Genomic DNA, 26646 nt, shown 5'->3' with positions numbered 1-26646 from the left:
GGTTTGGTGTTAGGTGAAATAATTCAAGACTAAACCCCTAATCCTTTCACTGTAAGCAGGAAAACTAAAGGGGTCTGGCTTTTACAGAGTTATTTCTTCTACCATGTTCCCCTCAGTGCTTCCAGCTCCCTCCCCTTACGATGTGCTGGGCACGTGCCAGAGGTGCTTTGGCTGCTCCCAATCCAGGAATGTACTGATGGGTGGCCCAAACTACTATGGTGGCCAGGCCAGCTGGCTGCTGCATTCCACAGTTAACAAAGAAGCTAATTTTGGTTTCTCTTTGCCTCACTACTGATCACCTCTGGGTCCTTACTGTCTTCGTATTATTTGTTTGATATTGACTTACGGGTACAAAAGCGGTTAGGACGGAACTGACTGGCAGGTTGTGATCATACAAGCCTCACTTTCTTAGGAAACCGGTACAAATTTTTCTTGTTTATGAGAGTTGGTTGAAATTTTCCAAATGTCAGTAGCTGATGATAGAGGGGAAGAGGGAGGGGAAAAAAGAAAGTCAACGCCATCTCTCTGATTTTTGCCTTCCTGAATTTTAATTGCTATGTTATTTGTTTATCACCCAGAATGTTCTTAGGCAGAACAAGATCTTGTAGTAACCTGCCACGTTCTCTGAAAAATGCAGAGAAAAGGCATAAATCAAGGGGATGAACAGGAAATTATTAGGCATAAAGAAATGTATAATGCGGGTACTGGGAGATGAAGGATTGTGAAAGGAAGCAAAGCGGGGAAATAAAATGAATAATAGAAAGCCAGGTGTTTTAGAAAGAAGAAAGGCACAGACTTGGAAATGGATGTTTGATGGTATTTAAATGTAGTATTTTTCCTCTCTATCAGGAATTGAAGGGTTCTCTAGTTTTGTGTGCGGAAAAGATGACAGCCTTTGACAGAGTAGAAAAGAGGGCGAGAAAGAGGGAAATGGAGTAGTAATCAGCTTCAAGAGCTCATTCCAGGCAGAGAGTGTCTGAACAGGAGAAGGCACAGAAGTGCTTGTGGGATGAGATCAAAGCAAACCAGGCAGAACTGGCAGAGGATGGTGCCAGGCGAGAAGAGGGAGCTGCTCAGGGCAGTGGACCTGAAGACGGGGAATCTGAAAATCCGGTGGGACGTAAATGGCTAATGAGGTTAATTTAAGAAGATCGGTTTGGCCATGGCATTTTGGATAAAATGAAGAGGAGCAATGTGAAATGTGAAGCTTACAAAAGATTTTACAGCTGTCAAGGCAGAGAATTATTAAACTCGTGCATATTTATTTTGCACCCTCCCCTCCGTCAATGCCTAGAGTGGAAAGCTCGCTGTACTTACTATTTTTGAACAGAATAGGAAAAGGAAAAGGAGTTTTAGTGCTGCTACAGGGAGACTATGGAGCTCCACTAAAGAGTCTGTGGAGTTATCCAGCAAGAAGGAAGGGGTGAGCAGATGGTTGAAGATGCAGATGGAGAGAGTGAGATGCTAATTTGTGACAGGGGGTATCACAAGGAGGAGTGGAGGGGGAGGGAAGGGGGAAAAGAGAAAGGGAGGAAGGAATAGATGAGCCACAGGAAATGGGATTGTGTTCAATGTCAGTTTTCAAAGTGAGTGGATGATAACTGCGATGCAAGACCTTTGATGAGAAAGTAATGTGCTATGTATATGCCTGTGTATTGATTAGGAGGAGATATACAACCAGTAACTGAGAATGACAAAGAGAACAATTTCATAGTGCTGAAAATTGGCAGAAACCTCCTCTGAGGTTTGGAGCTCTTGAGGGATCTGACACTTTGCTTCCTCTGCCTGGTCAGGAGGAGATATTTTTTTTTTAAATAATATTTTACTGATGTTTCCTGTATGCTAATCAAACTCATTATTTTACCTCCTGTGTTTTAAGTTAGAGTTGGAAACAAAAAGTGAAAGCTTGGAAGGTAAAATAGAAAAAAGACTACTGCTCTGTCAACAAATAATCCATTTCTATGGAAAGAAGCTTTTAAAGGAATTAAGACCGCTTATAAGTCCAGACTTTCATGAAATTCAAGGACATTCAGATTGGTGACTGATATGTATCTGTTTCTAAGCTATAAGCTTCACATAATGGTATTATTCATTATCATTCTTCCCCTCTCCTCTTGTCCTTACTTTAAGTAGGTTGATATTGATGAGGCTTGACATCTCAATTATCTCTCAAGTGTGTTATGGCAGATTTAGTGAATTGGTCCTGCAACACCATTCATGGCTTCTAAAAGATTCATCCTTACCAGATAATTTATGATGAGGCATGTTGGATAGGCCAAAGTTTTCATACCAGGGATGTAGACGCAATTTTCTGTGTAGTTTTAAAACCAGCATGATTGCCTTTAGAAAACGAAATTGTTGGCAGTAATTATTGCGGGGTGATACCTGAGCTACCATCTAGTTTCCCTGTAGATTTAAAGCCTTAGGATGGGAGAGTCAAGATTTTAATCTGGGAGTACGCTGACTTTAGAGATATTTTCTCAGCATTGCCCTCTGCAAAACTTTGAGTAGGCAAATAATAATGAAAGAATTAGAGATCAAGTTCCTACTCCGTTCTCAGCAGGAAATATGACTGTGCAGGCAGTACAGTTTTGACTTGTAACATATTGTGCTCAGTTCTCATTTGGGTTTGAAAAATGATGAGGAATTTCCTACCCTAACTTTGCTTCACATAATACAGGAGTACTGACAATAGAGGTATTACAATAGAAATTTGCCCAGCTGACTAAGAGGTCTTGTGATGACTGCCCCAGTTTCTTTTTTTTGGTCTAAAATATTTCACGGGCGTCTCCCTTCAACTAATACTGGAACTCATGGTCCTCTGAGCCTGTGTAAAACTTCTTCCCCTTTGCATTCAAACCTCACTTCTCTGTCAAACTCTGGGTTGAGGTTGCAATAGGGATTAAAAAGTTTCATAAAGCTACTCCTGGGGCCACTGCGACCTCTCCCTCCCTCTATCCCACAATACGGTTGAGGGACTGCAAAAAGGTTGGTGTCTTTGATGTTTCCAGTTCATTCCCCTGCCACCCTAGTCAGGGGTGGCACTGTAGGGAGACGCTTTGTAGGCAGAAGTTTATTCTCTATTTATCCTGAGCTTTATTTTCTTTCTATGAGTAGCTGCTATAAGTCACTGCTAGGAAAGAGGCAGTGCAGTAGCAAGACCTGTGGTGTGCCTATTGCTGTTCTTAGCCTTAGTGAAAAAAACAGCAAGGCTGATATTCTGAACACTTGTCTACAGCTGCGGAGAGGGACTAGTCAGTGGATCACACGTGAACACAAAAATGCTTTAATAGGTAGTGATGATTCTTGATCAATGGCAACAGATTTTGAGTATGACATACAAAGAGATACGATTTGGGATATGGATATGTTTCTGAAGTCACTGAATCTGGGCTATTTAAGAGAAGCAAATTCTAGCAATTTCTTTCCATCTTCAGCAACTCTTGGAAATGTCATATAATAATACTCTTACCTTTTGTCTAAACTTTTAATTCAGTCTGCAAACAAGTGCTGTTTGCAGCAGTCTTCCTTTCTAGTCACCACGTCTGCTTATTCTTGTCTAACTCATGCACACATAGATCATCACTGGTGTGGATATAGTAGTCCAAATAGATGGTTTCCCAGCATTCCGTAAGTTTCAGATCAACTGATGTTTGTTGGTGAGTATTTTGTCCACAAGCTGTGTGTTTCTGACCTGCGCAGAAATAATCTCATTAGAAAATGGCACAACGACTACAGTAGCATTCTTTATTCGCCATAATTCAGCATCGGTATAACCGACAGAAGCCCCAGAGGTATGTAACACACCACCTCCCAACACTGTCTTTGAGACGTAATCCGATCATCGGTTGAACTGCGTGAAGCTTTTCCCGCTTCTCCTTTCAGGGTGCTGTATTTTCCTGAGCACTGGTGGTGCTGGAAGGAAGACGTGTTGCAGCTGGGGGAGAGCAGGCAGCCCTGTGGCTGCTCTGGGGGCTGCGGCTGCTGCTCGAGGAGCGGATGGCAAAGGGGAACTCGGGGTCTCTGTCCTCGCAACCCCTGCTGTATGATGAGTAACGAGATCTGCTCCTTTCCCTGGAGAAACCCCTCCATGCCTCCTTCTCGCCGCTGAAGGGAGAGCTCGGACTCTGCTGCTGCCTGAGCCCTCCGTGTTGGAAAGCACATCAGTCCATGGCCGGGGCAGAGCATGGACTGATGCTGCTGGTCTAGCAGGAGAGGAGAGCCCGTCTGCTGGAGGGAAGAGCCAAGGTGACCTTCCCCACCTCCAGCTTTCTTTCCTCTGCGGCTGCTTTGGCACCGCGCAGGTCCCCGAGAGCAGGAGCTTTGTGCGCTGCAGAGCCGGGCTCTGAGGCAGAGCTCTGCCACCCCTGTTTGATACCCTCTCCCCTCATCACGGAAATCCCATTGGATGACGACTGGGTCATTCCTGTATGCGTTTAGGGCTTTGGAGGTTACTGTAATTAAATTCATTATGAACATTTCTATGAAATACCTGCGCTGTCAGAGGTGGGGTGAGGGTGTAGGTGATCCGTGTTGCTGCTACTGCAGTGGTTCTACCAGAGCGTGCCTTGTTGCTTTGAATACAGAAATAAGTGAAGGGTTAGTTGAGGTGGTATCAATCTTCATTCTTTGAAAGGTGAATATTTTTATTTAAGTCATTGTAGTGGAGTTTCTCAACGCTTCTTTAACATTGCTAATGGAAATAGTCAGACTGAAACGTGGATAACCAGATTTAGGATCAGCCATTACACTTTGCAGCGCAGTATGAACTTCCATCGCTGAATGTGAACATTTTTTTTTTCAGTAAATTAATTCACTTTTTTGATCTCCCTGATGTTTGACAAGTTTTTGCTGCATCCAGTTTCCTTCACTAAAGCAAGGTGAAGGAATGAGACTAAAGGCTAACAAATGCAATGATTCTGCCTCTGAGCTTTGAAATGTCAGTTAAATATTGCTGCTGTTTATTAGGTTCCCATGAAATTTGAGTGGGATTAAATTTGCTTTCCCGTTCTCCCTGCATGATAGAGCCAGCTGATAATCTTTCCTGGATTCAGTCCTGAAGACATCTTTGAGTCCAACTGGCTTAAGCCGTTAAGAATAAAAAGACAGAACCAAGGCAATTATTTAATTTGATGAAAACTTCCTTCATTTTTGATTATACCAATGTACAATATTAAGCTCATTGCCGACACTCATGAAAATGGTACGTAAGCATTTTCAAAATTTCAAAATTTCAAAAATCAGAAACATCAGAATTCCTTTTGACTGTGTCTCCATGTAAAAACGACAATATTCCATTCCTAGCTAGTTACATTTTAATTTGGTAATTGAAAAAGATCAGAAAATGAAAAAAACCCAACCCACCCATAAAAGAAGTTATTGGAGGAAAACCCCTCTTGTTCATCTTGTTCTTTCTTTAGGAGTCAGGTGATGAGAAGATCCTTCCTTCTGAAGTCATTTAACCACCAAATTTTAAATAACTCACATAGAGATTCTTTTTTCATTCCTGGTATCTGAATATACCTCAGATTATTTCACTGAGGAGCACGCCAAAGTGATAAGAATCATTGTGTTCATTCACATTGCAAAACTATCTTTCATGTTCTTCTGCAAGGGTCTGTGAACATCTCTACCAACAGCAAGGGGATAAAATTTCTGGGAAGCACTTCTTTACGGGCAAGACAGTAACAAACCTTTCTGTATGCAGGGTTTGCACGGAGCCCCATTTGTTGGTAATCAGTCTTTCCTCTCCTCTAATACAAAATTCTTTTCAAAGCTTTACATTTATTAAAAACTGAAGCCTTAGTTTCTCTCTGCGAGGAACACCTATTTTTGTCCTCATTTGAACAGCAAAGGAAGTGATAGTGTGGTGATGGAGGGGACTTGCCAGTGTTACAAACAGGCCAAAGGCAGAGCCAGGAAAAAAATCCAGAATTTCTGCTGGGCTTTTGTGATTTATTAGCTGGTGAACAGAAATACGTGGAGTTGTAGCAAAGCCATGCTGTGATTAGGACAGTTTGATGCTATTGCAGCCATGCATTGATCCCATTTAAATCAATGGCTTTTACCCTTTTATCTGCCCCGTCTCTCCTTAATTTCCTGTGTGGACAGGTTTATAGTCTATTTTTGAAGTACGAAAAGTGTATGGAATACTTTTTAAAAATGTTAATCTGTTTTGTATTTTCCTCTGCTTTTTACAGATGAGATTTAGATGATTTTTTTCTTTTGAAAAGTGGCGGCGGTTGGCTGCAAAGTCATACTTCTCAGTGACCTAGAAATCCTAACCTATGTAGGGAGACTTACGTGGAACAGTCTTTTGCAGTCGAATCAAACATTCCCAAATAATTTGTTTGAATTAAACCCCACATGTACAGCTCCAGTTTTAAAGTCAGCTTTTGAAATCATAGCAGTAGATCAGTCACACTGAAAAGCATCTGTCTTCCCACTACAGATGTGCGGGCAATGCCAACTAAAGTGGCGCTGCAAGAATTAGTGTTAGAATTCAGAGGTGTAATGAAAATTTAAATAAAGCAGAATGCTACCCAGAAAGAGCAAATGGAGAGTCCTCCACGTGGGGAGGAATATCCGAGAAATTGGGGAGTGATTGGTTAGGTGGCGTTTCTCCTGAGAAGCAGCATGTGGTGTTAGGTCAGTGGCTGAGCATGAATAGGCAATGTCCTACTATTTAGGTAACAGCAAATGCTGTGCTGGGTTATCTAAATAAGCGTAATGCATGAAGAGATACGTTTAAGCTCAACTATGGCCTCAGCTGGGGTACCGTACTCGGTTTTGGCACCATGTGTTCCAAAAAGTCCCAAATTCCAAACTTGGACTACCAACTGCAAAGCGCAGTGAAGAGCAGGAAGAAAGTGAACTATGAAGCCTAAGCCTCACGGAAAGGACAGTTGGATCTAGAGGAGTCTCGAAAGGTACCGGTGGCTTCAAAGAGAAATGTCACTTCTTGTTGACGAGATGAGAAACAATGGGCTGAAATTTTGGGTTAGGAAACTGAGAACTGAGGGGAAAAGCTGTTTAATCTGGTAGGAGAAAAAAAAGGAGAAGGAAAGACTGAGGAGAGCTGTAACAGTTTCCCAGGGTTAGCCAAGGTGGTGGAGGTGAGGATGATACCTCATCAGCAAAAGCAATTGCTAGATATTAGGAAAAACATCCCAGAGGACTTCTATAAAAGTCTCCATGTAAAAGTAATTTAAAGGGCCAATTGATAAGGGGATGAAATGGGAAATGATAAATGAAGTGTCATGATGTCATAGTTTGATGCTTTCTCTTAAACAAAAATAAATGTTTTATTAGTAATTATCACAAAGCAGAGACAGAAGATACCAGGTTTAAACAATCCACTTGGATTTCTGATTGAAATGTCCTCACATTTCAGTTCTAATGTTTTTTTATTGTAGAATTGGAGAGGAATAGAATGCATTATATTACACCTGCATTTGGATGTCTCCTACCTTAAACTGGGATTTTGATGATAATCATAGTTATCTCTATTGTGAACGGCATTTTAATTGCAAATCTTTGCCTTACCAAAATCACCAGTGCTTGCCCATATGTGCTGATATTCATTAACACATTGTCTCACACATTTTCATTTCCTTGGCAAGCCATTGCAGGAAGACTGTTGCTTTTGGTGTTCCCCCTGTCCCCCCCCACGCCTCCTGGTGTTTTCTTAAGACCACTGTATTGAAGAGCCTGCCAGCGGTATCAAACAGAAAGACGACCATCTGTCTGATTTTCCATTATTAGGTTTGTGAAATGGGAAAGCTATATATGTCCTTGAGCAAATAATGCTTTTAATTAAGGTGATTTTTTTATTTTTTTTTTATCCTTATATTGCTGCAGTAGGACTTGATGTGAGAGCTTCTAAATCCTACTGCCAGTATGTGGAATAGCATACCCAAGTACCTCACGCCTAAGTATGTGAGTAATATTTTCAAAGTCAGTGGAATAATTTATACGTGTTTTGCTAGATCAGGCAATTTAGTGTCTTGTATGAGCGACCCAGTTTTTTTTCTGAGTAACATCCCCAACGATTTTTAAGTGCCTGACCCATGTTTACGTAACTAATCTTTCTTTGCAGTCTTTGCTTTAACCCAGATTTTTCTATCGCTGCCCCATCTCTTGGATTTTTTTCAGATATTGATTGGAAAGCAAATATATCTCTTTTTTTTTAAAAAATGAAGATACAAGGCATCCTGCAATTCGAAAGAGAACGCAATAATGAGAACACAGAAAACTACAACTTCTCTGCAGTCTGTCCGATAGTGACATTCCCACTTTTTCTTTTGTTCCCATCTCTAAAAAATAACGTTCACTTTTAGTAGCATCTGCAGTCATGTGATCCTTCAAAGAAAGCCTCCAAATTCAGGAGACAGTCACGGGAGTGTAAGAATTATGCTTATGGACTTAGCCACAGGCCAAAAGCTTTAGGTTAAGCATAGGTGTCAAAGAGGCAGAGAGGTTAATTAGTATCTATTTTCTCATTAAACAGTGGAGGACATTGCTGGGAGTGAGATAATCTAGCTGAGAAGACTGGTGGGTTTTCTTCCTCTGCTAATCTCTGCCGATTTGTGCAGATCTGTGAGATCCCAGCGCTGCTGATCTCGGGCAGAGGCTGATGGGCTGTGCTCTAGGTTATACAGGAGGCTTCAGTCTGGGCACCAAGGTAGGTTGGGAAACCCGTTGCTGGGTTGGTCAGCAAGAGCTTGTGCCTTAGAAGCCTCCTCCCCATTTTTATTTTTACGCTCTCAATTTGTTATCACGAATACAAAAGTATCTGAAATGCTTTTTTTTTGCTGAAATTTTAGTTTTCATAGGCTACTAATACTTCCATTGATGTAATATCCAGAAAGATTTTCTTGTTTATTACCAAAAGCAATGTTTTTCTCAATAAACATTGTAGGACATTATTTCAATGTGAATTTCAGTGAGAAGACTAGATCAGTAGGACTTAAAATAGACACTGAAGGAAAGGACGAATGGAGAGAGACACGCCAATGTGCAGTCCGTTAGGGGAACAGATTCTTTCCTGGTGTAGCTCCCACCGCAGTACTTGACACCCACCAAAAACCCAACTGGGATTTTTTTTCTCATCAGGGAGGGTTGGCTCTCGCGCTCACGTAGCCTTTGGCTGGACTTTCCAAGATGAAAAATCCCACAGGGTGTGGATGAGACAATCTCTTTTTCCCAGTCTGCTCTGGAGTCCAGACAGCCTCCTCTGCCCACCCTCAGCGCTGGAAGTATAACCTGTTCTCTGAGAGAAATGTAGGCCGGTTGATTTGTTGGAAAGCATCAATACTAAGAGGCCGCTAGTAGAGGCAAGGAAGAAGTTGATGCTTCATAGCAAAAGCATTTGGTGTAGTCTTTAACTGGAGACTTTTCAGCTGTAGGTACCAGTGCTAGTTCTGTTCTAGCCAGCTGGCACCCTAGATGCTAGCCAGTGTGGAAATCAGAACACCTTTTTGACCCAAGATTGGTTATTTCTTGTAACTGGGTTAGTACCAGCACGTGTAGGTATCTCAGCACCACCATCTTACCAATGTTTACTGTGTAGACTTAGTGAGCAGCCAAAGTGCACTTCACTAGTGTCCTGGTTTCATCTGGGATAGGGTTAATTTTCTTTCTAGCAGCTGCTGCTGTGTTTCGGATTTAATATGACCAGAATGTCAATAGCACATATTGGTTTAGCTGTTGCTAATATATTAGTAATGGACTTCTTCAGCTTCCCATAGAAGCTGAGAGGGAGCATAGACAGGACAAGCCGGCCAAAGGAATAATATTCCATACCATAGACGTCATGCTCAGTATATAAATGGGGGTTGGGTGGGCGGCAGGAATCCTCACTCACTGCTCGGAATGGGCTGGGCAACCAATCACCAGGTAGTGAGAGTGCCTTGTGTTGTATCACTTTATTTTGTATATTCTTTTACCATTATTACTATTAATTATTATTATTATTCCTCTTCCATTACTGTTCTATTAAACTGCCTTTATCTCAAGCCACGAGTGTTTTTTCCCTTTCACCTCTTTTTCTCCCTCTTCTCCCAACCCTACTGGGGAGGAAGGGGGAAGTGAGTGGCTGTGTGGTCCTAGTTGCTGTCTGGGGTTAAACCATGACAATCCTCTTTCATGACCAACGTGGGGCCATGGAGATAGTCCATCATGAAGATAGTCTCACAGAAACCCCTAAATTACTCCTAAACAGTCCCCAGCTAAAGAAATTCCTGTTACATCCCTGGGAAATATAAAGATTTGTTGACATTTGTTGTTTCTCAAACTATTACGCTCCCCCAAATGCTGGATGTGCAGTTTTAAAATCTAGGAGTAAGAGGTTGTGACTCATGAAAAGTTTTTTATAAGCAAAACTGGAGCTGATTAAAAGGACAATTGTCTTGAATCAGAATGTTAAAAAACTTCTGTATCTTTCTTATAAGAGGATGCTGTTAAATTGCTGGAAATGAGTCACTCACTGTAAGTGTGAGAGAACATTTTTCATGATCAGCCTTTTATGTACGATAATAGAAATAGAATAATTTTCAGTGAAAATACACCTCCAAGTAGAGGCAGGTTTGTTTTATTTTATAGTGAAACTGCTATTTTTCTGAGCAGAACAAATCCAGTTGTAAAAATTGGCATTTACACTTTATTGCCTATAGTTTACTTCTGTAGAAGATTTGGGAAGTTGACAGCTGTCAAATTAGTGTTTTCCATGTATTTGTTTAGCTAAATATTTAGCTATAAAGATCCTTGGAGAGTAAATGATACACTTGCTTCAGATGTGACTAAACTACTGGATCATTTTGTGCGTAGGAAGGCTGGTTCATACGGCGTGAGAAGGCGTAGGGTGATCAGTAACGGTTGGTTGCTCTGGTTAGATAGGCAGACACAGGGGTTTGGGTTGGGTTGCTCTTCAGGTCGTCTTCCTGGTGCTGGTTCCTGCGAATATTTCATGGTTTCTCAGAGCAGAAAAAAAAAAAATCAGCTGCTGTAAAACTGAAGTCAGCTATAAAAGGATGCCTGTTGCTCTCTGTATGAGAGTTTTGGTGTCATTTGGGGTCAGATGAATACTAGCAGCTAACCCTGTCCCTCAGATTTTATGAAGTTCTGATGCTGAGTACATCTCTAAAACCATGAGGAAATACGTTATTGGTTCTAAGGGAAGGGACAGTATAGTCAGGAAACCTTTCTCAAAAACAGTCTTTTTGAAGAGGAACTGCTGTAAAAAGTTGACTGTAAAGGGATGAAGAGAGGATTAGAAAGAGGAGGCAATGGGAAAAGGTGCCTTCCACTTACGGACGTCAGAGTTTTCCTCCTTCAGGAAAGAAGACCAGTTTTAGATTTTATGATACCAAGTTTATTCCTGTCTGTTTCCTCTGCACAGAGCAGAACACAGAAGGAGCCTGTGAATTAAGGTAATGTGCTGTGAGAAGCATCAGCAGTCACCGGGGTGACTGCCCTCTTCTCCCATGCTGATGTCCATCGTTGTGACCATCCTGTCTGCTGGCAAAGAGCAACTGGAAGAAAGATTTTTCTGATGAACCTGTACGGATTGAGAAATAAACTACTCAAGAGCATATGCCTTCCCAATAGCTTCATGCCTGTTGCTGGTAGAGGCTTATGAGGGAAGAAGGGGACAAACTCAAGTCTAGATGGACACATCTCCAGCAGTGCTCCTCATTATTAGATGTATCAAAATCATCATGTGGGAGTATTGAATTTGGTGGCTGTGTTGAGCTAGAGGTACAGCAGGATCCGTTGTCAACTCAGGAACTGCTATCTTGGAGACTGGCTCCAAGATCTGATATTTTTTCCAGTGAGGTGCCACTGACAAAGGAGGAGGGAGGGACTATCGTGTGTTTATCTTACTAACTCAGAAACTCAGACACTCCTTGTCTTGCTTTATATCAGCAGTTTCCTGTGAGGTACAGCTGGTTGCATGTGGTTTTTTTTCTGCAGCGCTGGCGCTACTTAATACAGCCTCATCCCCTTTCTATTTTAATGCTCCGTCTCAGGAGCTGGATGTTGACCCACTCTATTTTATTATTTGTTTGCTGTTTCCCCTTACTATTCCTTGTATTTTCTGCTCTAAGTACAAGAACTGACTTTGAAGGAAATGTATGTGAAATGTTAAAACGTGATTTGAAGAGGTAGGAGAAACAGAGCATGAACAGTAGAGGGGAAGAAACAACCTTTTAAAAGTACCTGCGTGCAAAATTGAATCTTTTATCTTTTATAGTTCGTTATTTTTGTTAGTTTCTCTGTGGGATGACCAGAGGGCAAACAAATCTGATCATTACACGATAAAGTTAAAATTGTGATTCGTGAAATTCCAAACAAGGATTTTGCAGTAAAATTTTGAGAAATCGCTAGAAATGTATTAAAAGTGGAATAATACAACACTTACAAGGCAATACTCTAATATCATTGAGGAAACTAGCATTTGAGAGGCTGTAATATGCTGAAAGAAAGAGGAGGACGTAGGCTAGAGAAAGTCTGGTGTATGATAGTGAAGCAAAAATAAACATTTAGTCTTAACAAAGGAGTCAGAACAGAAATGAAAATGGAGAACAAACAGGTTAAGGGATTTTTAGGTAAACCAGAAGTTAGAGGCATCTGGAGAAATTTTTTCCAGGAGTTTAAAAGTAAATAGCTAGAGTGGTTTCAGAACCACCAAGGGAAGATCTTTGGGACTATTTTTCCACAGGTTCTCAGCAAATGGTAAAAAAGGAAAAGTAGTACCTGTATTAAAAGAGTGGGGAAAAATAAAGGACAGAAGGAATTAGTTATTCTGACTTAGTTTAGTCCACAGAAAGAGAGTGGAAATGGTTAAACATTGAAGGAAGAATCTAGATGTTCAGAAGGCCTTTCACAGGAGGTAACAAAGAAGTTAAATGGCATCATCATTGAGGAAAAAGTATCATCAGGGATTAAAGCCTATTTTCAAAGCCAAGATGTGCAAGGTATAAAAGTCAATTTTTCAAGTCTGTCTCAGAAGTTTGTGAGCTTCTTCTCATACCGATTGATTTATGTTCCAGAAGATGTCTTGAAAATTGTAAATAGCTTAATTCTGGCAACTCTGGATTGTGTTTTGAAACTTGGAGGCAAGGGGGAGAGGGAGAAGAAAGCGTCAAGCAGCTCTACCCACAGACTCATTACTGTTCATTAAGAGGTGTTTGGAAGAAATGTTCTGATTTCATTGTAGACATGTCGTGTAGACATATTGTATGCAGGCTGACAGAACGAACGATTAGGGAACTGTGTATATGTAAAATGGGTAGAATATTTATGGAAGCCAGCATTTCAAAATGACATAGCAGGGATAAAAAGACAGATAAGTTTTTTTACCAGAATGGCCCTGTCTTTGTATTTTTTTTACAAGTTAGTTAAATTTGTGAAGAAACTTAAACTCAAAACTGAAGGATTCAGTTAATATATGACCGAGTCATGGTCTATTTCCGGAAAACTATTTGGAGACCTTCCAGGAGGAGCAATATGGAAAACAAGGGGATACAGCAGGTAGATTCCTCTTTATTCATCATGCATGGAAAGAGTTTTGCTTCCTTTGTTGATGCAGGAACAAGTCCAGCATCTTCTGGAAAGCAACAATAATTTTCTTGTAGCTATATTAGTTTAGGGATACCAAAGATAAGGCCTGTAGTGAGAGAGGATATTTGACAAAAATATAGCCAAGCATTTAAGCACACAAGAGCCCTTCCACAAAACACAAGCAAGAAAAAGTACCAAATTAAACAGCAACAGTTCTGAGAACTATTTCTGGTTTTTATGATGAATCAGTTGATCTAAGACACTACCTCTCCCTATAGATCTTGCCTTGTTTATCTGCTGGGGAGGTAAAGGCATAGGTCTTCTTCCAGTTCTCTTCTGCTCCATCTGTAGGCAGTGTAGCCCCAGTAATCCTCTCAAGTGTTGACCTCAGACCCACAGAAGCCATGCCTACATTGCAGTGAAAGAGCTGCTTCCAAAGCAGATAGAAGCCAGGGTATTGCCTCTGTTCTAATGGCAGCCTGGGGCTTTCCCTTCATGAGTGTTTTTAGTAATGAAAGCCTGATTTGGTCCAGAGACCACGTTTTGGCGGCACCTGAAGTTGGACTCACAGATTCATACCATAGAAGACAGACAAGCCTGGTTTTGAAGGCGGTCCTGGAGTAGCCAACGAGAGACAGCGAGTCACGGTTGCAGAGAGTTCCTTTAAGGGTTTCCCTGGGTCTTGGGGAAGGGATTCTGCGGTGCAGAGGGACTCAAAGAAAGTGTAATGTGTGGCCTATAGTGGCATCCGTTCCTCCGCATCTTCCACCAGATTGCTTAGCAGCAGGATGTTCTTCGCAAGAGGGTAAAAGGACCTCAAAAGGTGGATGATAGTGACAGGGGAGACAGTCTAGTGATGAAAGAAGTCTTAGTATCTGTGGAGCTCCTGATGTGGTCTTGATTGTCCAAATGTAAACGCAGAAAACACACAGCAGAGGTGTCTGCATTTTGGGATGTGGCGCGAGAGGCTGTCATGATTATTTGTAAACATGAAAGACCGTTCAGACTGTTTTATCGGTTTATGGTTTTGTTTTCTGACTAAGCTAGAAATACCTTACAGGGAGAACATGTTTATTGTTTCTCTGCGTGGGCTCAAAGTGAATGGGAGTTGCATTTATTTTGGACCAATCGGAAAGATTGGGCTACAGGAGAGCAAGAAGATGATTAGGACCAAAAGCTGCAGCGTCAGCTGGGAGATGCTCTGAACGTGTGGCATCAGCCATCTGACAGGGATCCCCCTCGTGTGCTCCATCTGACACCTTGTCCTTTCCCATGCGGTGGTGAGCTGGGCTGGGGAATGTACCTGCCTGCTTGAACTAAACCACAGAGACTTCCCCTGATTTCCATCAGCACATAGGACATACCAAGGGATACTGTGGCAATTTGAGATTACGTCCCAGCAGTTTTGTCATCCCTGTAAGACTGAAAGTTTTCAGGGCGTTTACGTGCATTAGTTGGGGATCTCTGCCCCCACAGTGCTAGATGTTGTCTGAACAAAAGACAGAAAGATGGAGCAGGACAGCTCCAGAGAACTTGTGGTGGAAGTGAAGGACAAGGAATAACGGTCCAGAGACACGGATGAGTTCAACAAAGCCATACAGTTTGGCATGACTAGCAGCAGCCTCTGCATTGCCTGAGGGCTCTGTTTTTTCATAAAGCCACTTGGCCAATGCATAGGCTGGATTCAGTTTCTTAACCTTTTACTATGCTGCTCTTGTAAACAAAATCTGCTTCTCTTTGGTCATAAAGCAAGACATAAGAGTGGCCTCCTTGAATTTGATGCCATTTCTAAAGCAAAAACCTTAGATTTACCTTAACAGAAGCCTTATCTCGAGTGCTTCGGAGCAACTTCCACCAAAGTCCCTAGATACCATGGTTTCTTGCAATCTGGCTGGTCTGTACACAGCATTCACTTTTTCTTGTTGGAGATTGCACTTAAATAGCAAACACCCAGTTACGCTGAGAGCTGCAAAGAAAAGTATGACATCACAGTAAAAAATTAGGCCTTGACTACCTGGGGAATAATCATAAAATAAGCTCAGGCTTGCATGCGGTTAAATTTGATCAATTAGAATAGAAAGCTAGATCAGAGTGTGTAGACAGCTTGTAATGTTCAAATGTATTATTATCAGGTAATAAAAGATGGAGCTGTAAAGTACGAGTATTAAAGAACTCCAGCAGAGTAATTTTAAAACTCTCCCTTGAGTACGTGAATATACAATTGTAAGATTTGGCGTTGCTGATTCTGGCATGTTGTTTATGCATTTTGAATAACTTATGTACTTCTCACTGAAGCAGGCAGGCTGCTAAAATCAGACCCTTAAGGTTCTGACTCTTTGAGTCAAATTGCACACTGAAATTAAGTGTTCATTTCACATGAGTTTTAAAACAACACACAAGAGATTTCTCGAGTGTCTTAGAAGAAGAAATTTTAGCCACTGTATGAACTTTTTGTACATGAAATCTTACAATTCTTTTTAACTTCATCTGCGCCACCCCTTCTAATTGGCTTATCTATAGGGGTATGGATTCTTTGTGCTTTAAAAAGAAAAGGAAATGCATTTTTCAGACTAGAATGTTCCACTGTGACTTTCCTACCTTTTTTGCTTTACTCTGTCCGAAAGGATAGCAAACAATGTGCAAAATACACGTATTCTTGAATTTCTAATTGATTTATTTCATTATATCCTGGGAGGGTGTTGATTCTTGTATGAGAATTATTACTTCTGCTACTGTTGGCAGGGTTTACTTACAAATAAGGCAGTGTTTCTGCCTGGGTTTATGCCCAGAGCAATGTTTCAAATCAATAGCAGTGGTGAGTATGGACTGGTCTCAGAAATAGTCTTGGCTCAATTTTTCAGTGCCATGCCCGTTTCATACAGCAGGCTGGTGTTAGTGAGTAACGCCGCCAGGAAGCACAGTGTAGAATAGAGAGCTGAGTCCATCACCGTTTCTATGGCAAGAGGTCATCCTGCGGCTTAAAAGATTGTGGCTCGTTTATAACTTCGATCAAAAATTCCTTCCTGATTCTGGTCAAACTCTGTCAGCTTCATTCTCTGCTATCTTGCACTATCTAGTAATGAAGTACTATAATACAGTAATGTAGACTTATGACAGATAGTTGTATGTACTATCCAACTAAGAGAGACACTAATTTAATATTACCTTTTCCAACTTCACTTCAGGCAGAGACTTGGCTAAATCCTGTGGGTAGATTTTTACATTCCCAAGTCTAAGCATGTCATTTGTTAAAATTCTCCGTACTCTCTGGAGAGACTGAATGGATGCAGATTTTTTCATAGCTAAGGTTACTTGCCCAAGTCTTTGCGGTGCTGCAAACACACAATCAAAACAGCCACCATTTTGGCAGGATGGAGTTGAAACCTTTTGGACAGCTAAGCTTGGTAAGTATTCACAGGATCACAGAATGGTTGAGGTTGCAAGGAACCCCTTACAACCACTGAGGTTGCAAGGGAGGTCATCTGCTCCAATCCTCTGCTCAAGCAAGGCCACTTGGAGCTGGCAGCCCAGGACCATGTCCAGTTGGGTTTTGATTATCTCCAGGAATGGAGACACCACCACCTTTCCAGGCTGCCTGTTCCAGTGTTTGACCACCCTGACAGAAAAAAAGCTTTTCTCTGTGTTTGAACAGAATTTCCTGGTTTCACACATGAGGTTCCTGTGTCACTTGAGGTATCTGATTTGATAGATCTGCTTAGATGTGTGTAACTGAGAATGCCATCAGTAGTTGCTAGAACTTCAGCTGAAGCTCTGTGATATAACCACATCTTCTGTATAATGTGATTTTAATCTCCTTTTTTTTCCTCTCCCCCTATTACTATCTAGTAGCTTGCTCTTTGTGCTTCTCTTCTATTTTGTGTGCTAGCCAGCCCATGGAGCAGCGAGTTGGGTGGCACTACTCTGCTGTGTCCTAACTGGAAGTAAATAAAAACCGACTGGAAAGAATAACTGCCAAAACGGATGAAAGAAAAAATGTAGTAAGCAGGGTAAAAGAATGAAACATGACAGTTATTTTTTCTTTTTATAAAGGTCAGTTCAGTGACTGGAAGATCCACTTACACTGTACAAGGTAAAAGGGGGTGTTTCTTAGATTCATTAGACTAATTGAACTATTTGACTTGCTTTTGAGATGGTGAAGGATTGCTTTTCAGATATTTCTGACCAATCTGCATCCTACCTAGCACTGTTTTTATGCCAGACTAACCTTTGGCAGAAACAACACTCCAAGAAGTAGCTGAATTTGTATCCTGACAGTAGACTGCTTGAGCGATAGTCAGGACAAGAAAAACAGTAAGAGTTAAGCCTCATTTTTTAAGAAAGCAAGTGATTTATAAACCAAAAGGAAAAACAAACAAAACCAAGCACACCGTTTTTTAACAGCAGCTGCAGTGTTCGATTTTGAGAGACCTGGGCCTTAAAACGGAAGAATCGGATTTAGTCGATGCATATCGGAGGCTGCTAACTAAAATACAGTGAAGACCCTGCATCAGCGCCAGGTTTGTTGTAGGCTCCCGTTATTTGTGCAAAATAGGAAGGATGAATAGCCAGGGGAGTAACCTTGTAAATCTGAATCAGGTTAGGGGCTAAGGCGGAGTAATACTGAGCTTGTTTACCGATAAGAAAATGATCACACTGCATGTACGGATCCAGGCCTTTTCATGGATGTAAAGCACAGCTGCGTGAGCCGGTAAAGCTCTCATTCTCTAAATGATTCATTACAGGAGATAGGCAGCTCATGATCTACTCATGCTCTTCCCATCAGCCCTAAAAGGGTCAGGTAAGTTCTGTTTACTCCCGGGTGATGCAGCCGGGGCTTCAGTAAGGACACGCCAAATGGATGGATATCCCAGGAGTCCTAGTCGCGCTCTGTCCTCAGGTCACGCTCCACGTTCTGTCCAGCGGTACATCACTTGGTCGTGCCGATTTTCACTGGACTCTGGTCTAGGCCGGTAGAAGTTAACGTAAGCACAGAACAGGCTTGGATCACCGAGCGCAAGCTGCTTGGAGGCAGAACGAAAATAAAAACGATTGTTCGTATTGGCACGAAGGCATCTGGATTCCGCTAACCAGTAAAATGGGAGGCAGCGCGGAACCGCAGTTCCTTCGCGGGTTGTCTGTTGGCTGGAGTGCACTCATGCCTTGTCCCAGTCAGTCTCCCAGTGAATGACCACTTTAGCTGTTCTCGTCCTTCTGTGTCAGGCAGGAAGGAGCCTTCGGAAAAGCTGCAGAGTGTGGGTGGTACTAAAGCCCGTTTGACAGCCAGCTGCAAGGTTTGCAGTTGGCCTTTAGGAAAGGTTTCTGACTGCTGATCAGGAACTGTAAAACGGAGAGCAGGAAACAAAAGGCTTGTTTGTGAGGTGTGATATAAAAGATTTGATCTCCATCCCACTTCAGAAGGTGGGTTTTTTTTGGAAATGGAGTGAGTTTAAGCCAAGCTGCTGTTTACAGGCTGTTGTGGAGCTGAAGCATTTAGCAAGGCAGGTGAAGTACCATCGTCCCTCATTTTCAGGTAGGATAACAGAAACACGAGGGAGCCATCACAGACCAACACTGAGTCAGAGCGAAGTCCAGAGCAGCGTGTTCCTGGCTCTGTGCCCAGTCTTCAATCATAGGTGTTTGATGAGGTACCCGGTGTGAAGAGCAGACTCACATTCTTGGCTACTCATGCAGTCTCTTTCGTGAGTATTAAATCTGCATAAAGAGATTAATGGGACCTGCCAGAGAAGCTGTTTCTGTCTACAGAGTTGCTAATTGCTGTTCACACGTTGTCAGAATATTGCAGGGTTTGGTTCTCATCTCTGATGCTTCTTCCTCAGATACAGAGGTGTATATCAAGTGCAAACTTACTGTCCAAGGAATTTTCCTCTGGCACAGACTGGCAGGAACCTGAGCATCCCACTTTCCTACAGAGCAGATGATATCTGTGAGTTGTTCAGGGATGTGTCCCTTCCCATTAGTTTTCCACAGTCACTGAGCGGCCACAGCATGGAAGGACCTTCAACATCCTCCTTTTATTTTCATTAGCATTCCTGGATGTTGCTGGGTCAGTCCGGTACTGGAGTAATATTTGCCCTTCCCTCTCATTTTGCCACTTGCAACCTTGCCTGAAAATGTGTCTCTGTGCCTTAAATAACCACCGTTAGCAATGGTCCAGGAAACCCAAGGAAAAAAAAAAAATCATCAGTGGTGGTGAATGTTAATTTCTTACTTGAAATAAAGTGGGTGTGAGATATTAATGCCTTTTTTTTTTTTCTTTTTGTGTGGTTATTAGTTGTGAAGGATAATTCTGTCCTACGCAGTGAACTGTCTTTTAAGGAACTGATTCCATCTTCACATGGAGGAAGGCATGCACGCGTGACAATCTTCAAATTCTGTTTTGTTGTCTTCGGGTGGCGCTACTAAGGATCTGCTGGCTCTGTTAACACAACAGAGGTACGGCAGCTGAAGCCCTGACCCCGAGTTTTCCGTTTGAATTTTGCTTGTTTTGCACTATTCAGAAAGACTTCTCGTTCCCTGAAGGACACTTGTTGCTCATAGTGGCAGGGACATTGTAGTGGTCAGGGCAAGAACTGGGAAGCAAGATTTCTGTTGTGTGCTAGCTTTCTGATGCCAGGAAAGATCATTTTTGCTTCGGATCACTTGTTTGAAAAATTGGCTGTCATGATACTCATTGGCAAAGAAGGGGTTGATTTTTGGAGCAGCCGTTTGTGGAGTTCCGTTAGAATTCAAATAACATCCTCTCCTTAAAACTGGAGTGGACTGGTTTTGCCTTTGAGCAGGGTGAAGTTCTTTTAAGTGAGTTGAGCTGGCATATTAGGTAATCTCATTCCCCTTTTCTATTTTATCCTTTATTCTTCTCTTTAATCGGGCTTTATATGTAAAGCAGCGTTGTTTAACTGGGGGGTGGCGCGCTGAATCTAGTCTTTGGAAAGCTTCTGTCCAGTCTATCTCCCTTTCTGTGGAGGAGATGGGGAATAGCTGGTCAAGCGGCAAACGCAGCCTGGCTAGCCAAGTGGCTCTTTCAGGGCCTGCTCACAGCCTGATAAAGAGAAAATTGCTGCTGCTGCTGAAACCCGGCAGGTATGGGGGGACTGGCAGCTGCTGCATGGGACAGAGAGTTGGAAGACAAGGTGGAGGAAGAGAGTGGTGCGCAGGTGGTTGGCAGATAGAAAGAGCTGAACCCTAGATCCGCTTCTCATCTTTCTTGTGTTATTTTTTTCCCCCTTTCCTCACTGAGCATGGAACCCACTACACGTGTAACGCCAGCTCCGCATGATTGGAAGCAAAACTATGCCGGTGCCATAGGAGAGAGTTAGCAACGCTAATGTGTCTGACGGATGTAGGGGCAACATGCGCCCCTAACGAGACCTGTGTTCCTTCTGCTCCTCTCTATTGCGTACTGACTAGTCATGAACGTCCTTCAGCGGCCGCCTGGCAAGGACTCCTCTGTGAATTGCTCAGAGGGTTCTTTGCAACTTCCTTTTACGCAGTTCTGCCAGAAGTTTTGAGTCGTGCAAAGTGACTGAGCGGTTGCGTGCATAGACTGTAATCAAGAAGTGCAAGCTGTTCAGGCAGCTCTGACAGCAGCAGCCTGAGGAAGGAAGACATCCCAGTACACGATGAACTGACTGCTTTCAGGATGGTGGCTCACTAATAGAGCCGGGCATATGTTGTCACTGTTTTTCTGTGCATATCCTTTCACTTGCTGAGAAAATTTGTTCAGATCTAGATTTTTCTTCCCTTTTTACATTTGCTTACAACAGATAAGCACATTTCTTCTTAAAGTATTTGCTGAATCTGTAAATTTGTCCTGAATTCTATGTGATATTAAGGGGAAGAAAAAAGAAGGGTGGGTAAGCAAAGAATTTTAAGAGCAAACTGTTTATAAGGTAGGAACCCTTTGGTTATGTCCCATCTTGCAGCAGCTTTGGACTCTATGCCGAGTGACGACTTGGAGTGTTCAATGCTCACAACAAACTGCTCACAAATCGCACAACACAAGTCATTTCAACATATCGATAATTTTCAATGCCTTTTTGTGTGTGTGCATGGACTGCTCAGTGGACTCTCCAGTAACCCTGTCAAAACCCGTGGTGTTGGTTTATTTGCTCTGCCATATTAACTTTGCTCCGAGTCATTGTGAGTTGAGGCAGAAATTATCTCCGAGCCTTTTCTTTGTATTTAAATTATCTTAAGCAGTCTGCTTCATGCCATATAAGTCTTGACTCAAAGATCTGGCTGGATTAGCGATGCAGGCACAGCTGGAGTTGCAGATAATGGATAACATCCTCAGCTGGTGTATTATATCCCTATAATTCTAGTGAAGTCAAGGGAGCTACACTAATTCTCACCATCTGAACAGCTATAGTTCTGCAATTGCTCTCTTTCTCTCAGCTGCCAAAGCTTATGTTTGGGCCTTTGTGCTTCTCCAGCAGAACTTAATGATATCCCTTGTGTTTGAGTAGGGCAGAGTGCCCTATAAACAATGGCTTTTCTTTCGAATGGCTGAGCGTTAAAGCTGGGAGGTGCTTTTGCCTTTCCCCGAAATTGAGGTGTACTCAGCGCTTCTGGAGGACCAGATCTAGGTTTCTCGTGAGGTACTTGTGCTTTTTACTCTACTTTTCATTTGTAATGAAGGTAGCACTGAACTAAGGCTCGTCATTTAAATTAGCAATTCACAAGCCCATTTCATATTGTAACCCTTAATTAATCAGAGAGAGATTCCCCGTTTCCACTTTTGTATGTGCTCTCGAGCCGTCCACAATGAAACACAAAGAAATACAAACTATTACAGAAACCCTATAGTTCTTAAAGACACAGGCCGATAATTTTTGAATATTTTTCAAATGGCATTTTCCTTAGTCCTTGGGAAAATTTTCAGTACAGAAAACAACACTCCAGCATTATTTCTGGTTTTGGCCAAATGTATTGAAAAGAGTAAGACTGGAGTAACGTGGACAAATGAAGCACTGTTTTGGATGAAATTTAATACCCTTGCATTTCCATGTCACAAAATACAGAATTTGCTATTGTAAGTGCAGTTGTTCACTCGCAACAGCTACAGAGCTTCAGATCCAACCCCGCTGTAAGTCATCTCACCTAACGGTGGGTATCACGAAGTCTAGGGTTTCCTCTGGGCTTCTGTGGTTAACGGAGAGAGGGGGGAGTGCCTTGTGAAGATGAATTGCCTTTGGAAGGTGTTTATTGCTCTGAGCTGGCGACAGGGGTGGTTAAAATGACCTGCTTAGATTGAAACGTGCCTTAGCCCTTCTCCAAAACTAATCCTCTCCCATCTCTCAAAGAGAGAAGCCGTTCCTGATGAGCAATGTTTGCAGCTGCTGGGTCGCACTTTAGAAAGTGTCTTTGATAACTAGCAGCAGCTTTCGATTTAGGAAGATGTTCCATATAAGAAATTTTGATTTGTTACTGTTGTGCAGTAGACTTGACATGGCTCTTTTTGTCAGTTTGATAACCCCACACAAACCAAAAATTGTTTGCTAATGAGCGTTACTGCAAATAGACTGAAACAGACTGTGTGTACCATTCAAGGAAACAGTAAAATGTACCCAACTCTCTCTCCCTCTCTTATATATGTACATATACATGTGCATATATATATAAACTATCAAGATTCACTTCTGACAGTCTAATCTAAGAACAGTGCAAATAGCTATTTTGTTAGCTGGAAGGTCCAAAGAAAGTAAAATAATTGTTTTGAGTTTTAAGAAATGTTTTTGAGGGATCAGACTGGAGTGTTTAATGTTGTTTTGAAGTGCTAGAAGTATTTATATTTGAGAAAAATGAAATCTGAACTACAACTTAGAGCAAGCCCTGACTTTATTTTGTTTAGAATATATTGAAATGTCCTGATACTTTTCCCCTCCAGCTCTTACTGTGAGATGATTTGCATCTGAGCATTTCGGATAAAAGGCTCCATCAAAAACATTGCCTAATTCCCATCAGTTAAGGTCAGCAAGCAGAAAAACTCTGAATCAAACTCTTAATAGGCTTCTCATAGTAGCATTTTATCTCCCAAATCAGTTACTCTGGGTTTGCAGTTACATAATTAAAAGCAGAATTTGGGTTTGTTCTGTAGAGAACCCAAAGGTATTAAGAACAAGAAGCTACTGATTATTAGCTGAAATTGTAATTTCACATTGTTTTTATTCAATGATGAACTTCAAAGTGACTAAGAGAGCCCTTCTAGCCATGATTAATATTAATAGATGTCTTAGTGCTTCCAAAAGGCTGTCACTCTCAGTTCCTATATATTTTCTGGTGCCTATACCTTTAAATTCATGTGATTTCTTTAGAAAGTGTAATTGGATATTTTTATTGTGTATAGCAGGGAGGGCTGTCTAATATTTTGAAACGACATTTTAATGACTACCCATAAAACAGCAGTCTGCTTTTGGCCACCAGAATGCTAACATTCATTTTTCTAGGAATCAGACAGCCTGTAATACGTGTGGCAGCAGCAGTGTATTATTTATAAAAAGAGGCTATGATATCCCATTTTTAATTTACTGTAATGCACGTACATAAAAGCATTGAGTCACAGTGTACGTTCTTCTAATAGGCTAATGCTATAACTAAGGAGATAGATAGACTCTAGTAAAGTAGTCTTCATTTTTAAGTACGACTTTGCAGTATTCCAGACAGAGGAGTACCTCCTATTTTGGGCTAATATTTCTAAGTGTTGTACATGCAACAGTTACGATATTGGACCGATAAAACCAAGAAGCAGCCCTGTGACTCTAACGACAACATAGTAGGTCTTGTCCATTATGATTTATGAATTTTTCCTGCAACTGAATTTAATTGCTAACGTATTTGTCACCTTCAGAGCCAGTCTCTAGTGTAGATACAGGTACCATCTATTCCGCACCTCGCTGCAGCCAGCTCCATGACTGGTTTCCTCTGCATTTTTGCACAGCGCTGCTGCTTGATTTTGCTTTTGCCAGGGGACGCTTTGAGCAGTCTGAACATGAGGAAAAGCTCCTTTGCCTTTCCTTGCATTTAAATGGCCAGAGTGGCTGCAGTTTCACAGCTTCAATGGCAGTGAGAACAGTTTAACTGATTATAAAGTGAGTGGAAAAGATACGGATCTTTTAGCTGAGCACCGAGAGCAGAAAGTTGCACCTGGCAATCGTAGTCTGAGACCAGACACACGTGTGAAGCCCTGGAGTCGGTGGCCGAGTTGGACAGACTGCTCCCATGTGACAGCCATGCCTACTGCTTCACCCTCTTTTAGCAGCAGTGAAACGTGAATTTATATCCTCCCTGTGGGAGATGAGGAGATCCTAATCCCCACTAGCTGGTTATGGAGTTCTGCTGTGAACTAAGAAAATCAGTTTTTCCCCATTTACTTACCATTGTAATGAATTAAAAATAAGCTAACGAGTGCAAAGTGTTACATCTTTAACTTTTGATGTTTCAAAAAAATGCTGATTAAAGGATAATCAGCTAATTTATGGACGATGAATCATTCCCTCAGATAAAAGCATATCAACACCAGCTGGTGAAATCCCTCCAAGTGGCTATTCTTCAGGTAAGCTTTAAATTTCTGGCCCTTTTCCATAGGCTCACAGGCTTAGACACAAGGGCCTTATGCATTAGGTATTTACTTAGCCAACACTGGAGGCGGATTTAAGTGCTACCTGTCCCCCATCCCTCGCTGCTTGCTACTGATTCAAGGCGGAATTTGAGAATCACCAAAGAGGTGATTCTCCCCCTCTACTCTGCTCTCGTGAGACCCCACCTGGAGTACTGTGTCCAGCTCTGGAACTCTCAGCACAAGAGGAACATGGACCTCTTCGAGCGGGTCCAGCGGAGGGCCACAAAGATGATCAGAGGGCTGGAGCACCTCTGCTATGAGGGAGTTGGGGTTGTTCAGCCTGGAGAAGGCTCTGGGGAGACCTTCTAGCGGCCTTCCAGTACCTGAAAGGGGCCTACAAGAAAGCTGGGGAGGGGCTATTTGCAAGGACATGTAGTGATAGGATGAGAGGCAATGGTTTTAAACTAGAGCAGGGTAGGTTTAGGTTAGACATGAGGATGAAGTTCTTTACAATGAGGGTGGTGAGACACTGGCACAGGTTGCCCAGAGAGGGGGTGGAGACCCCATCCCTGGAGACATTCAAGGCCAGGCTTGATGAGGCTCTGAGCAATCTGATCTAGTTAAAGATGTCCCTGCTTACTGCAGGGGGGTTGGACTAGATGACCTTTAAATGTCCCTTCCAACCCAACACATTCTATGATTCTAGTGCGTGTTCCGTGGCTGGAGCTCAACGCGCCTCTGAGTGCGGCATTAGTGAAGTTGCAGAGCTTTGCGTTGAAGCAGCCCTCATAAGTTTCATTTTACTGACTTTCCTTGGAGGTAGTAACCCCTAGCAGGAGGCAGGAACAAACAGTTGGGTGAACAGGTCATTACATTTGAAATCATCACAATGAATGTGAGTCAAAGCCTGAAGCAATTCTGCAAATCCATCCAACTGTTTCTGTTTAGCTTTCGACTGTGTATTGTAACCCCTTTTAAATAGGCATCCTTTTTTCTTGTCCTTGCTATATAGGACATCAAACCTAGGAGTGTTGCTTTTGTGTGGCCGACCGTCATTTACATCTGCCAGCATCAGTGTCTCTTGATGTCGTAATTTCACCAACATAATTTAAAAAAAATCATGCCTGAAGTGCATTTAAAAGTGAGAAGTAAGAATTGATTTGTGATGGCTATATACTTCTTAGGAAAAAAAAGCCAGAGGTACGGGGAATTTATATTTGTTCAGTGTATGATAGAAGGACAGTTGGAGTAAGCCATACTGAGATATCTGGAGGGAACATTATAGTCCACAATTTTGAATGCTCCACAGGGAGCGTCTTTTTTTTTTCAGTAAGTGGCATCAGCCTGTTTGCCTCAGCACAGCAGAAGCTTAGACGCTCTTGCTAAGAGTTCCCTGTTGTAGAATGAGAGGGAGAGCTTAGAGTAAAGCTTTTTTAAATCAGCAAAAGTGGGAAGTTGATCCCTGAATTACACAACAGCCATGCTAGCTAAAAATGGATAGGAGG

General features: G+C 42.0%; 1 protein-coding gene across 1 annotated transcript in view; it reads left to right on the top strand.

Annotated features, from left to right (window-relative positions):
- ST8SIA1 (ST8 alpha-N-acetyl-neuraminide alpha-2,8-sialyltransferase 1) overlaps nt 1–26646 on the top strand; it is a 129511-nt gene that overhangs the window by 76842 nt on the left and 26023 nt on the right. The window lies entirely within an intron of this gene.

The sequence above is a fragment of the Chroicocephalus ridibundus genome, chromosome 1, assembly GCF_963924245.1.
Source record: "Chroicocephalus ridibundus chromosome 1, bChrRid1.1, whole genome shotgun sequence".
Lineage (NCBI taxonomy): Eukaryota > Metazoa > Chordata > Aves > Charadriiformes > Laridae > Chroicocephalus > Chroicocephalus ridibundus.
Note: the sequence above shows the minus strand (reverse complement) of the source record. Positions and strands in the feature narration are given on the sequence as shown.